We start from the raw sequence: 13,551 nt of genomic DNA on the forward strand, positions 1-13,551 counted from the left end.
CAGAATCCGTTGCTGCACGCTTACTCATTTCATCCTCTGTGATGCTGCCTTTTCCCCGCGTTTTTCTACTATACTGTGTAATAATAATCAATTTCCATAACTGATATCTGCAGACACACGGACTTTCCTGCTGGCTCTCCATCACCTACCACCCCTAACTTCAAGTTCCCATTTCAACCTCCGTGTCCTCCATGACCTCACACATTACTTCAGCTGTTTTGTCACCTCTTACACATTCCATCCCTCCCACGTTCCCAGTGCATCTTACCAAGCCAGAGGGTACCATCAGGCCACTCTCTATGGTACCTGCTATGCCTGAATCACATTCCCGTCCTCTTCTCATTTCTCCTTCCCACTGCTTCAGCAGCCTGAGGAGGCCAGTAACCACAAAATGGTGTAACAGGGGATCTGTGTGAGAATCCAGTGTTGTCTGTGCGATGCCTTTCTCCTGTGCTCAACCCCTCAGACTGCTGTTTTAATAAGGATTATTAAATTCTTAAATATTTGCATGCAGTTGGGTAGTGTAATGCCCTATCTAGCAAGGCACATTTCAGCCTCCAGCACAATCAAATCTCCCCCCTTTTCACTTTTCTGCTTCTTTTCTGCTTCTCCTTGTGTTGTTTTCAGATGAGTCAAAGCATCAGCCCTGCCACAGGACCAATGTAGCAGCACCCCAAAAGCCTTCAGCCCTCCCGAAACCACGTGGTAAGCAGGATCCAGACCCTTTAGCTTTATCTGATCTTAAGGTAAGTATTGTACCTAAGGTTATACATATATATATATATATATACATTGTACCTAAGGTTTTCATAAGTGGATGGGAAAATCCATGAAAGCTGAACAGAAAAAAACCCCACCCAACTTCCAAATGTTGTTGCTTTAAAGACCGTACATTGTGTTTCTAATGCAGACAGCTGTGTCTTATTTTCCGGTTATATATGATGAGTGAAAGGGAATATGAGGCTGCTTCTCAGAAAGGCGCTGAATTTTCATCTCGGGTACCTGTGCGTTAAGCCTAGATGGTTAATCCCTAGGGTTTACTTGACCAGACTTAGGGGAAAAAGTGGGGCACAGATCTTTAGCATCAAAATGTGATAATTTTGAAAACCGCAGGATCAGCAGGAGCTTTTGTCCATCTCTTTCTATAGCCGGGCTACCTACCGCGCACGGAAGGCTCCTCGCACGCCCCCCCCGCTAACCGCTGCTCCCCGGCAGCCAGCCGTGGTAAAGCTGAGCACGTACACAGCCACTCACACCTGCAGAACCCACACCCGGAGGAAAGGCTTTAACCGTGCCTGAAACACAGCGCTCCTTCCCCAGTACGTCACTCAGCTGCGTGTGACGGCGCGAAAGTTGCGGTCTGCTCCGCGTCCTGGAGCTCAGGCGCCGGGCTGGGGGGGACCGAGCGTGGAGGGCTCCCTCCGTGCCAGGGAACACGGCTCGGGGGAAGCACCACCCGTGTGCGGGACGCTTCCTCCCAGCGCCTGGCAGCCCCAACGCACCCGCTGCGCCCCGCTGCTGCGGCAGGCACGGCACGGCACGGCACGGCCGGTGCGATCGCCCCCCGCCCGGGGCAGCGCGTTTCAAAGCGTGCCGGTCTTACACCGTGCGACGTTTAAAACGTGCCGGCCCCGGTGGGCGCCGCGTCGCGCCCCCTCCGCTCCCGCCCGCCCCGCCCCTCCCCGGCAGAAAAGGATGACATCATCCCTCCCGCCAGCCCGGCCCGCCGCTCCCCCGGCCCGCCCGCCACCCTGGGAGAGAGGGGGGGGGTCGCACCCGCACCTCCCTCACGGAGCCGCACCCCAGAGGGGGGCTTGGGGCCGGGGGGGAGGCTACCGGGCCGCCGTCGGGCCTCGCCCCTGCCCCACACCCCACTACGTCATCCCTCCCGCCGCCCCCTCCCCCCCCGCGCACGCGGCGGTGCTGGCGGGGAAGCGTCCCCCGAGGGCAGCGCGGGAGCCGGGCAACGGCTTCGCGGCAGCTTCAGCCAGCGCAGGGCGCCGGCGCAGAAGCGTCGCGCCGGCGCGGTGGGGCGAGCACGCATGCGCAGCGGGATGGGTGGGCGGGAGCGGCGGGCGGGCGGCGGGGCAGCTCCTGCGCTGACACCTGCAGCATGTGCCAGGAGCTGCAGCGGCAGCGGCCGCCTCAGCCTCAGCCTCTGCGCGGCGCGGCCGCCCCGCTCCGGTGCCGTGCGCGGCGGCGGCGACGAAGGAGCAACAACTCTCGCTCCCGGCGTTCCTCCCGCCTGGCACCGTGTGCTGGCGGGTGCACGGTGACCTTACGGAGCGTGCATTATCTCACAGGTAAATATCAGCTGATCCGCCCCGGCGGTGGCGGCGGGAGCAGGCGGTGGCGGCGGGAGCTCGCAGAACCTTCCTGAGGTAGCGATCCCGGCTGGGGCAGCGGGTGCGTGGTGCTGGGCGGGGGGGCGCAGCCTGTTGCCATTTACCTGTGTGGGGCAGCGGGCGGGCGGTGGGCAGGGTTCCCCCCCTCAGCGCTGTGGGACACCTGTGTCTGGGGGTTGAGGGCAGCCTCGGCTGCCCGGCCCCACCCCGCCGAAGCTGCCCCCGCTGGGGTCCTACCGCGCTTCCGCTTGTCCTTAGGGCGAGTTCGTGGTGCCTGCTGAGGCACTCCCGGCCCTGGCAGGTGTGTGTGTGAGTGTGCACAGCCGGGCTATCTCCCAGTGACCCACCCAGCCGCTCCATGCAGCATGTCCATGGGTCCCTCAGCATGGAGAAAGGGACCCGGTGGGCTTCTGGCTGTCCCTGCTCAGCTGCTGTCACGTCTTATGGCCGGCTGAGGTAAAAGGGATGAAAGGAGGGCACCCCATAATGCAGCAGCACTGCCTTTGCCTGTGCGTTCACTGACTCGTCAGCAAAGTTTGGTAATTGGCGGTGAAAATCGTAGTCGTTGCAGCCAAACTAGCTTATACTGTACTCCCATGCTGAAGAGTAGCTACCACTTAAGATTAAATATTGCTGGTGACTGCGGTGGTCAGCTGACTTATTCACTGGATCTACTTCTTAGGGTGGGCGATGTTTTAGGTAGTACCTTAAACATTGTTGGGAATCAACGTTGTCCGATAATCCTCAATAGTTACTGGTGACCCAGAAGGTGTCAAAATGAGAGGTTCACCAAGTAAGAAGCAGTATCACGAACTTGGTGCTTGTAGACATTCAATATATTGTGTCGTGTTTGAAATTTTGCAACTTACTGTTCACTTCTGAACGCTGTACTTCTGCTCCTCCCCTTGTTGTTGGGATATAGAAGTAGTTGTATAATATTGGGGGGTAAAGGCATGGATTGTGTGGTTTAGCCATGTCATAGCTATGAAGCTGTTCCCTTAACTTTTACCTGAACACCAGGCTGGTCTTTCACACCAATGAATGCACACGTGACTGAGCACCTATTCACTAATAAAACGATGGCAACTGGAGAGTAGTGAGTGCGAGATTTTTAGGTCGTGCTGATTTCTGATTGTCAAAGGGTAAGTGAGCATGAGATAAAAGCCAATGCCTGTCTGTTTTAAGTTCATGTCTTTATATTGCTCCTCAAAAGAGAATGATCCTGACACATTTTTGGGTTTCACCCTCCTGTTGCAGTCACCAGTCAAGTTCCTGTATTTATTCAAAGTTGGTATTTAATGTACTAGAGGTTTTTGTGGTTTCATGTGGATTTTGGTTTTTCTTTATCACAAGTCAAAGTTAAAATTCAAAGAACTGAATGCCTAAAAATAAATCTTTCCTTCCTATAAAAAGTCACACACAAAATATCAACTCCAGACCTAACCTATCAATGAGATATAACTGTAATGAGAATGAGGTCCTATAGTCTTGCAGTGGTGGTAGTAAATACAAAATTACACGTGTGCATGCTGTGATCATGGGCAAGTAGATAATTAATGCGTGTAATACTCAGCATTGATTATTGTCTCCCCAATGGTGTGTAATCATTTCCACAAGCAGTTTTTGGTGTGTTACTGGTTGTGTGCACCAATGCCCAGGATGCGTAAACTGTGCAGGCTCAACCATGGTGGATTCAGCTCTCACTGGGAAGTACCTCAGGACCCAGTCCTGAAAACGAAAGTGTGGCCGTGATCTCTGTGTGCTAGGGTAACCTACCAATCCCACAACGAAAAACCAGAAAAAAACCCCACGAAGTACATTAAGGTAAGCTGCCGGATAGCAGTCTCCTAAGGTTTAGAGGAGGGTGAAGGATGGGTTTTTTTGTTGTCTTTGGCTTTTGAAGATTTAGTCCTTTATTAATGATTTCCTTGATTTCTACAGTTGTATGCTGTCAGAGACAGTAGAATAGATTATCTCCTCCTATCCATTCTGCTCAGCCTAAGTCTGTTCAGAATTGCCTATAAGGGTCAGCACTGATCTGTCTAACTTCCATGCCAGGCAAATAATCGGATATAATTGCACTGAAATCAATGGGTATATACTGACATGAAACTGTGAGGAGAAAATTGGCCTCATGGTGTTTTATATTTGTATAGCTGAAAGCCCAAAACAGCTGTCATAAACACAGCGTGTCCTTTCAGAAGAAATAGTCAGTGCCTATCTTACAGTTGTCCAAAAAGTTTCTTTCTTCTGTTTCAGCAGCTTTGGGTTAGGAAAGTGAAGGCAGCAATCTTGGAATGGGAACTATTCTGGAGAAACTTTTTGTTCCAGTGACTAATCTCCTTCTCCTTAATTCTGTGCTGTTAATCTTAGCTTGCACATTTTCACACTATTAACATTTGTTAAGGGATGTTTTTTTAAACAGGGCTCCTGAAGTGTGTTGCCAGGTGTCAGAGGGTTAATTCTAATGACTGTGTTTTAAACTGCTGTTTTTTACATTAATTATATATGTTCCTATCTCTAGGCATAACAGCAAAATGTAAGTGGTATGGAATGTTACATTCCAATTAGTTTTGCCGTGCAAATGGGGATTGTAGTTGATGGGTAAGTCTGGCATGTACTGCATGACTTGTCATGTTTTTCCTGGAGAGAGGGGAGTCTTGGGACTGAGTCACCGTGGAAGAACATGGAGCCCTGTAGGCACAGAACTGGTGCAATGGAGTGATGAGTCAGACCTCTTATCTTTAAATTTGGTATTATGTGGTATTCATGCACGGGGTGCATTGCATTCATTGTGCACCTAGGCAAGTAACTAGCAGGCAAAAAACTCACTTAAGTCCTCTGACTCAAGGGTGCCTTTTCTTTGTAGAGTTGGTCCTGCTTCTATTGAAATGAAAGGCTGTTGGTTAGGATCAGGTTAGGGAAATCACGGTGTGTTAACTTGCCAAGCAAATCAGGTCTGCGAGGCCATACATGTTCATGTCTTACATTGTTTCAAATCCAGTAGCAGTATGACCTAATACTTACATTTTCACTTTCTGCATTGTAGATTTGCACCAGCTTTTTCGGACTTCTGAAATCAGATAAAGAGTAGAGGAGTAAGAGCAGTGTTGCATCTTCATAGACCCCAATATATGTCTAAGCTGAATTACTTTTATGAGTGTTGCTGTGGAATGAGAGCATTTTTTTCTGATTCCAGAGGAGGCTGATGTTATTGCTAAGCTAATGAAAATAATCGAAATTTCTTAGAGGTGGTAGCCTCAGAAATGTGTTAAACAGTGAGATTGAAGACTGCTCACTCAGCTGTTTTCAGAAACAAAACAAAGCCTTCCATCAGAGATGTCTTCACTGAGACACTTACTCTGAACTTCCTTGAATAGCGATCTAAATTAATAACAGCATCTTCTCAAGCTAGCGGAGCATGAAAGTTCCTTGATTTAGAATCATTTGGGAGCAGATGCTCGAAATTCTGTCCACTTACACAAACAGCACAAGAATGACACTTTTGCTGAAAATAGGGAGGGGCGGCAGGGGGGCAGTTGGGGGGCAAATTGGAATGGCCTGAAAGAGTGTAATGCAACGGCTCCCTCTCCTACTTCACGACAAAAGCTACTAGGGGGACGGTGCTTGAAAAAAAATACATGAGGTTTTTATTTGAAAGTCGTGGCAGAACATTATTGATCTGTATATTTTTAAATCTTGTGAATGTAACTAGTCACCATTTTGTGATCACCACAGGCATTAGTACTGGTCTTGGGGTGGGGTGTGTGTCTTAATGGTCTTGCAAAAAAAGCTTCTGTCTTCTCACATTGCCTTAAATTGGGAAACTATTACAATGAAGACACGTTGGAAAACATGTGGGAAAGATGTGCCGATTTAGGTCTAAATTATACCAATTCCAATTAAAGCATAAATGCTTTATTTGTTTGTAAGTTAGATACACCTGTTGAATTTGCTGGATGTATAGATATCTAGAATGTCACATGTGGAGAAATCAATGCAGGGAGAGTTTAGCAGTCTCAGCAACTGAGATGAAATGCCAAGCCACTTGCAAGAACTTGGAAATTTCAATGGTCTTTGTGTCCTGATGTGGATATCAACAAATCTGAGACTAGTTGCACTGATGAAGAAAGTGATACCAGAACTGGAAATCTCCAGAGAAACCCATCTCAACTCTAGAGAGATGGAAATCTAAGAAAAGCCTTCAGATACCTCTTGTTTGGGTTTAGTTACCATAGAATTGGAACACCGTGAAGTCATGAGGTAATATTGTGCCCCCTGGAAATCAAAAGCATTTTGCTGTTGACTTCAGCAGAGCCAGGGTTTTCCCTTGCTACTTAAGATAGCCAGAACTGAAAGGTATGGGGCTAAATCCTTCTCTCATTTACGATGACATAATCCAGTCCTAGTGTATTTTCTTCCTCACAGTGAAGAGAGAAAGAGATCACAACTGTACTACCATGGCATGTCCTCAACTGCTGCTAGGGAATATAATTACTTTATGCTATTCCTGTATGTATGCAAAACCTTTACGATTAAATGTGTGATGTCATCTTTTCCTCCTGTATCCACTGTATTTATATTGATTATGTGAGAAGTACCACTGACAGTTCACGTGCCTGTGTGTATGCCACAAGTACCTAGAGGGAAATGCTGAGCTGCGTCTTTTATTGGACGGAGGCTGCATTTGTATAAGGATGCTCTGTCTAGCCAGAACAACCTGTAAGGAGAAATACAGAGATTTTTTAAATTGCTCAAAAGAGATTACAACTTAACAGAATTCCATCCTATAATGTGCAAGGTACAAAAATAAAGGCTCTTTTCAGTTAAATCCTCTACCAGATTGATGCCAAGAAGCAATGAAATATCTCAAATGATTTGGACTTTTTTAATCTTCTTAGCTAGGAGACATGTCAGAAGAGCCAGGAGTGAAGAACTGCAAAAATAAAGTAGAAGATTCATGTGGAATTTCCTCATGTAGTGGTCTGGATGCCTCTGCTTATTTTGCTTAAAATGAAATTCAGACATCAGAAGCCTGCTTGATTTTTCTTTTCTATTGGTGCTGACAAGCTCTGCCTTGGCTTTGTTGTCTAAAGAGGTAACAGCAATTAAAATGTGATGTGACAGCGACTTCTATAAACTGTTTTGTGATGTAAGAATGATAACGTAAGATTTTTTTGACATGATGAATATTAACAGGGGAAAGGAAATCTTTCAGCGTTATCTGCGGCTTTTCAGAGGTTCAGCCGGAACTTCCTCCTGATCACCAACTCCTCGCACAGCGGGTGTGAGTTGAGGCCTGTTTAACTGGTAGAACTCCTCTATATTGAAGTTTGACCATGTTGGTTTAAATAAAAGTCTGATTTCTTTTTGCCCTTGGGCCTTCCTGGGGAACAGAGGAACTGCTGGTTTAGTGCCAAAATTTGTTTGTTGTACACAGGCAAATAGGTCCATGGAACACAGTGAGACCATGTTGAACAGTTCATCTTGGCTTGTGCAGGAAGGTGGAACTGTGTTTGCATCCTCGCCTGGCACCAGGCAGGATGGGTGAGCTGGCTCCATCCAGGAGGAAGAGCCACGCTGAGCTATCCCAAGGCAGCCTCCGACTGGCTGATTCCACAGGTGTCTGGAGAAAATGAAAAGTAGAAAATAACACAGTGTTTTCTGGAATGTAATTATTACCATTAAAAGATTAAACCTCCAAAATAAGCCATGAGCACCTCTGTCTTCCAAGTGATAAAGATGAAACAGTGCAAGGAGAAAAGGAAAGATCAGCTTTAATCAGAAATGTAAGAGAGAACAGTGTGAGCAAGACGGTAGTATGATCTTTCTGGAAGGATTTGAGCTGAATTGAAGATTTGATGCATGTTGTTCTGATCTTGACCCCTGGTTCCTCCCCCTCTACACTGCCCTAGTGAGGCCACACCTGCAGTACTGTGTCCAGTTCTAAGCTCCCCAGTTCAAGAAAGACAAGGCACTTCTGGAGAGAGTCCAGCCAAGGGCTACAAAGATGATTAGATGGCTGGAGCATCTCTCTTATGAGGAGAGGCTGAGGGAGCTGGTCTGTTCAGCCTGGAGAAGAGAAGTCTGAGGGGGGGATCTCATCAATACTTACAAATACTTTAGAGATGAGTGTCAAGAGGGTGGGGCCAGACTCTTCTCAGTGGTGCCCAGTGATGGGGCAAGGGGCAATGGGTACAAACTGAAACATGGGAAGTTCCACCTGAATATGAGGAGGAACTTCTTTACTTTGAGGGTGACAGAGCACTGGAACAGACTCCCCAGGGAGGTTGTGGAGTCTTCTTCTCTGGAGATATTCAAAACCTGCGTGGATGAGACCCTCCGCAACCTGCTCTAGGTGAACCTGCTTTGGCAGGAGGTTGGACGAGATGATGTCCAGAGGTCCCTTCCAACCCTAACCGTTCTTGGATTCTGTGATTCCTGGGCAAATACAGTTCCTCACCAAGTCTGTACACACATATGAAAGGAGCTGCCTTTTATAGGCCGTTTGTGTGTGCCCTTATGCCTTGCAGAATTGCCTTGTATAGTGGCTATTTATATCTATTGAGTTTTCTCACAGTTGCGCTGTTGTACTTGATTGGTGCCAGAGTTAAAGTTAAATGATGGTTGGCTTGTGCTTAGCCACAGAAGCATTGTCCACGGTAATCACCGCCACAAAGCAGGTCTTGATCACAGTCTGAAGTACCAGTCAGCTCTCCTCTTTTCTTTCCTCGTTGAAGTCTTCTTTGCTTTGGCGTGCATCAATGACCGTGGTCACGTGGAGTGCAACACAAACTTGAGTTGTGCTGGGAGGCTTGCCTCCCTGGAGAAAGAAGGGCTCTTGGCTGCCCACCAAAGCCCATCAGGGCTTGACAGTTACGCTTTAGTGAAACAGACCGACCAACTTCTTGGTGGGCAGAGTGCCAGCCTAACAGATGGGCCTGAATGTGGGCAGCCAGCAAAGCACATACATATGTGTAGATGTAGATAATTGTATGTATGGGCATAATAAATAGGGATCTTTACAATTTGAAAAAAGTTGCCAAAGCGAGAGGCTGTGTACTAAAGTGATGAGCCTGAAGAGAGACTTCTTTTGGGGAGGGAGCATGTCAGAGTGCTCAGATGAAGGATCTGTGCTTTCCCTGTTGCTCTCTGCTTGCAGTTTTGCAGATTATGTAATAAACAAAGGAGGCTATTTAGTCTTTTGAATCCAGGCACCCTTGTTACTACAACTGGGAATGTGGAAAATGACACTTCACTGCAGTGAATCCCCTTACAGACCACTTGAAGCTTGCTGCCAGCTCAGATCCTACCAACACGCTTACTAGTACAGCTTGAGATCAGTGGAAATCTGTGCATGCCGTGCTTGTTGTTTTGAATTACGTTTTGAAGCATGAAATACTTCACTGGGCAAGAGTTGCATGGAAATCAGCTACCAGTACAGAACATAACAAAACTTTCTCTGTAGGTCGTAGCTTTCAAAATCTTTGTGTGTAGTTAGCTAGTGAGTAAATGCTAAGCCCCATCTATGGATGGCAGTCAGCTAATGTGCATGCAGGCCATACAATAATTGATAATGAAACACTTGTAAGTCCTTTGAAGACCTAAACATTAGTTGCATCTCTACAGAAGGGACATAGAAAAGCTAGGTGACTTGAACTTGTCTGCAGAGGGATTTAATTGCAGAAGCCCATTTCCCTTGAGCCCATTTCCCTAATTTTATCAGTGTGATGCTGGAGAGTTGCCTGGCCTTGCTGTGAACGCAGTTCTCCTTGAGCTGATAGGGCACACCAAGGATCTGTGATTTTTGGCAAAATCTGTAATGAGCTCTGGATACCCTCAGTAGAAAAGCAGAGATTCAGCTTTGTGTTTCTAGGACTCTTAAGTTAGATTAGCAGGAATTATTAGGATAAGAAAAATCTTTTCTCAAATCCTGGAAATAAATTGTATTTACCCGATCTAATGTAATCCCTTTACGCTTAACCTGAAGACATGACAGCTGTCTGTGTGACTCCCAAATCAAGTACTGTGGTCACTGGCTTCCCAAGTGCACATAGTGCATGGAGAAATTCTGCAAGCCAGCACTAAATGGGCCAGCCGGCCAAGGGGGTACATTTTGGCTTAAAGGATGGGACGAGGCTCTTGGTGAGGGCTGACCTACCTGGCAAGGCATCCGAAATGAGTACAACAAAGGGACTGCTTTGAAGAGGGGGAGTAATGAGGTAATTTCTTAGGAACCAGGTTTCAAAAGACGATTAAAACCTCCTGTGGGATTCAGAGGCAAGTATTTGCTCCCGTAATAAAAATGACAAGAGTATGCCTGGTGCATTCTGATTATCAAATGGAAGGATGTGTTCTGGTCTGAGTGTAATGTCTGACATACACACATTTTTATTAACTTCTTCTTCTTCTTTTAGTTTTTCATGTGTGTTTACCATGTGATTCAGCTCATTTTTTTGCCTCTTAAATAATAACCAGAACAAGCAGGTTAATGGTGGTGTGCACTAGTTAAATGGAACTACAGAAATTTAAATCCCCTGTGTGGGAATTCTGCAAGTTTCGACTCGTTTAATCCCCATCTCCTTAGCCCACATCTACCATTCCCCTTTGTGCAGGCTAGGGGAACATAGCCCTTAAGTCTCAAGTGATTTTTATCAGTTTTCTTATCACCTGCATTCAGCTCCTTCTGGTGGGACTATTAGAAAAACACAGGTGCAGTCCTCTAAAGGACTGGGAGAGGGCAAAGTGAAAGAAAGACAGGGTGGAGGGAGGAGGGTTGTTAAAAGGGGAAAGTGGGATGGAGAAAAGGAGATGTAAAAGGACAAGGAAAGCAAGGCAAAAGGGAAGGGTGAAAAGAAAAGACCTGAAACCGGTAGAAAGAGGGAGAAGAAAAGAGAAACCCCCGCCCCCCAGATTATCAGACGAGGACTGTACTGTGTTAATGAAAATTAGTACATGTTCCAGCTGAGTTCCTTTTCTCTTCACATGACAGAGCAGGACTTATCTTGCAAGGGCTTCTTTGGGAAAAGGGTCTCATTTGACCTGATGGGACTACTTACATGAGGAACACGCTCAAGGAGACCTTTATGGGGTGAAGACCAACGTTAGCACTAGCAGGGTCAAGCTGTATCTGTTTATGCCAACAGACAGGACACTGATTTCCTTTTTATTACTGAGCCTGCTGACGTAGGAATATATTTGTTCTCAACTAAGTGCTGGCACTGAAAAGAGGAAAGTAAGTCGCTGTATGTTTTAAGCCTGCAGACAGGCACATTGGAAGTTGAACTGCATCAAGCCATGCCCTGTATAACCTCCTGCAGTGAAAGGTGATACATACTGTCAAATACTGTAATATTAGAGGTATTACTTTTGTAGTCCCTGTTTCTCTAGACAGATACAGAAGATTTAAAAGCAATCAGTGTTTGTGAACACTGCATCCGTCTACCCTAAAAGGTCTTTGCTAATTTTTCCTTCCTGACCCCTGTTTAATCTAGTCATGTTGAGACTGAAATTATTATGGACAACTACATGAAACTTTTTTGCACAGAAAAGATAAATAATAACTGTTGTACAAGATTAGTAACTTAAAATGCAGCTACTTAGTACATTTCTCTCCACCAAGGATTACCCAGTCATCCTTCTTAGGTAGAACAGGTAGAATACCTTCATGTTCTGGTGAAAGGTAGATTTCGTTTGTCCCGTTGTAATGCTCTTCTGTATTTCCAGAGGGAATGCTACATTTCTGATATTCTAGGAGCGCCATATTATCATTGCTGTTTGCATTTACACTTAAATGTTACCTATCTTACTTTTAAAAACAAGCTAGCAGAAAGATAATTATTCCTGTGCAATTTGTGGCTTTTTTTTTTTTGTCTTTCACCACATGAAAGTAGGTAGTAGGGCATTATAAAACTTTTGATTTGTTGTAGTCTTTTGATGGTGTGCTTGACTATCAGAACAAACGACCACAACTTCTTTACCATAAGCTCTGTTCCAAATAATTAATGTAATGTTAGTGGGCTTAGTGAAGCAGTGGGCTATATTACAGTGACTGCAAAGCATGGAAACCTACTGTGTCTTCCTGTCATAAAAAGGCCCTCCCTGTGCTGTAGATCCTATGAAGAATTTGTAGAGATACTTGAAAGGATAAAACACCGTATAAATTCCTGAAGTTCAAAGAGAAAATACCACTCAGGATAAAAAAGGGAGCTTAGCCCAGCAGCAGCTTAACCATATATGACAGATCTAGTGCTAAGTCCTGGGCCATCAATGCAAATGCCTCTGGAGTTTACCAAGTATCCAGATGGAAGGACTAGCAGAAAGGCTTTGAGCACATTGACCTTGGGGGTACAGAGAGAAAAGGCATGCGCTCCCCAATAAATGACTCTGATTCTCTGAGCAAGGATACAAGCAGGGAAGGTTTAAGACGTGTACAGCTAGATCGGCTGGCATTTCCTGTGAAAGCTACTTTAAAGACATTAATATGTATTTGTCTGTATTTCTGTGCAAGTATTATGCCATAAATAAACTGGGAACTATTCAACTGGTGACCCTGTTAGATTCTAACATAGGGATTGATTACATCAGGCCTGAACGATGCTTTTGAGAGCTGAGACTTACAGAAATCATTAGCTATGTCCTCCTTCCTGTGCCATATAATGACATGAACCTGGATCAAAGTTGATCACCTTCAGGCCATGAAGGTAATCAAAAATTCAGCAAAAAGGCTGTTTTAGAGGTGACACTTCCTTCTAAGTAGAGCTCTGTGACCTTCAGTCATCTCTATATGTGTCCTGGACCAAACTGCTTTCTTGTCTTGCCATCCCTTGCCTTCCCAGCTCCCCACAGAAGCATCTTCTAGACCAGTCAGCCCAGCCATGCCTTGTGCTCACCTCCCTCCCTGACACAGAGCTGCTCTTGTGTCTCCTCTACAAGCCCAAGCATCTTCTCTCCCCTTCTGCCAGTGGCGCTTAGATTTAAGCAGCTCTGTCTTACCTCAGCCACTGCTGCACGTTGACCATGGATGGCATATAAGCATGCAAATTTTCTCAGTAAATAATTTGCACTAGTTGTCACACAGAGCAACACAAACCCTGGTGGCTGTGGCAGGCTGCTGCTGCCGTAGGAGATGCGCAGGGACAGCTTTTATGACTGCCCGAGGAAAGGGATGACATAACAGCATTTTAGCAGCTGTATTGATGCCGGA

The 13,551-nt window shown here is 46.1% G+C and overlaps 1 protein-coding gene across 1 annotated transcript in view; it reads left to right on the top strand.

The window, feature by feature from the left end:
• Positions 1-2,101: 2,101 nt before the first annotated feature.
• Positions 2,102-13,551, top strand: part of DTNA (dystrobrevin alpha) — a 244,482-nt gene continuing 233,032 nt past the window's right edge. The window contains exon 1 of the mRNA XM_068396052.1: positions 2,102-2,303. The gene's annotated coding sequence lies outside the window, so the exon portion shown is untranslated. The remainder of the gene's footprint in view (positions 2,304-13,551) is intronic.

Source organism: Nyctibius grandis, chromosome 3, assembly GCF_013368605.1.
Source record: "Nyctibius grandis isolate bNycGra1 chromosome 3, bNycGra1.pri, whole genome shotgun sequence".
NCBI classification, from domain to species: domain Eukaryota; kingdom Metazoa; phylum Chordata; class Aves; order Nyctibiiformes; family Nyctibiidae; genus Nyctibius; species Nyctibius grandis.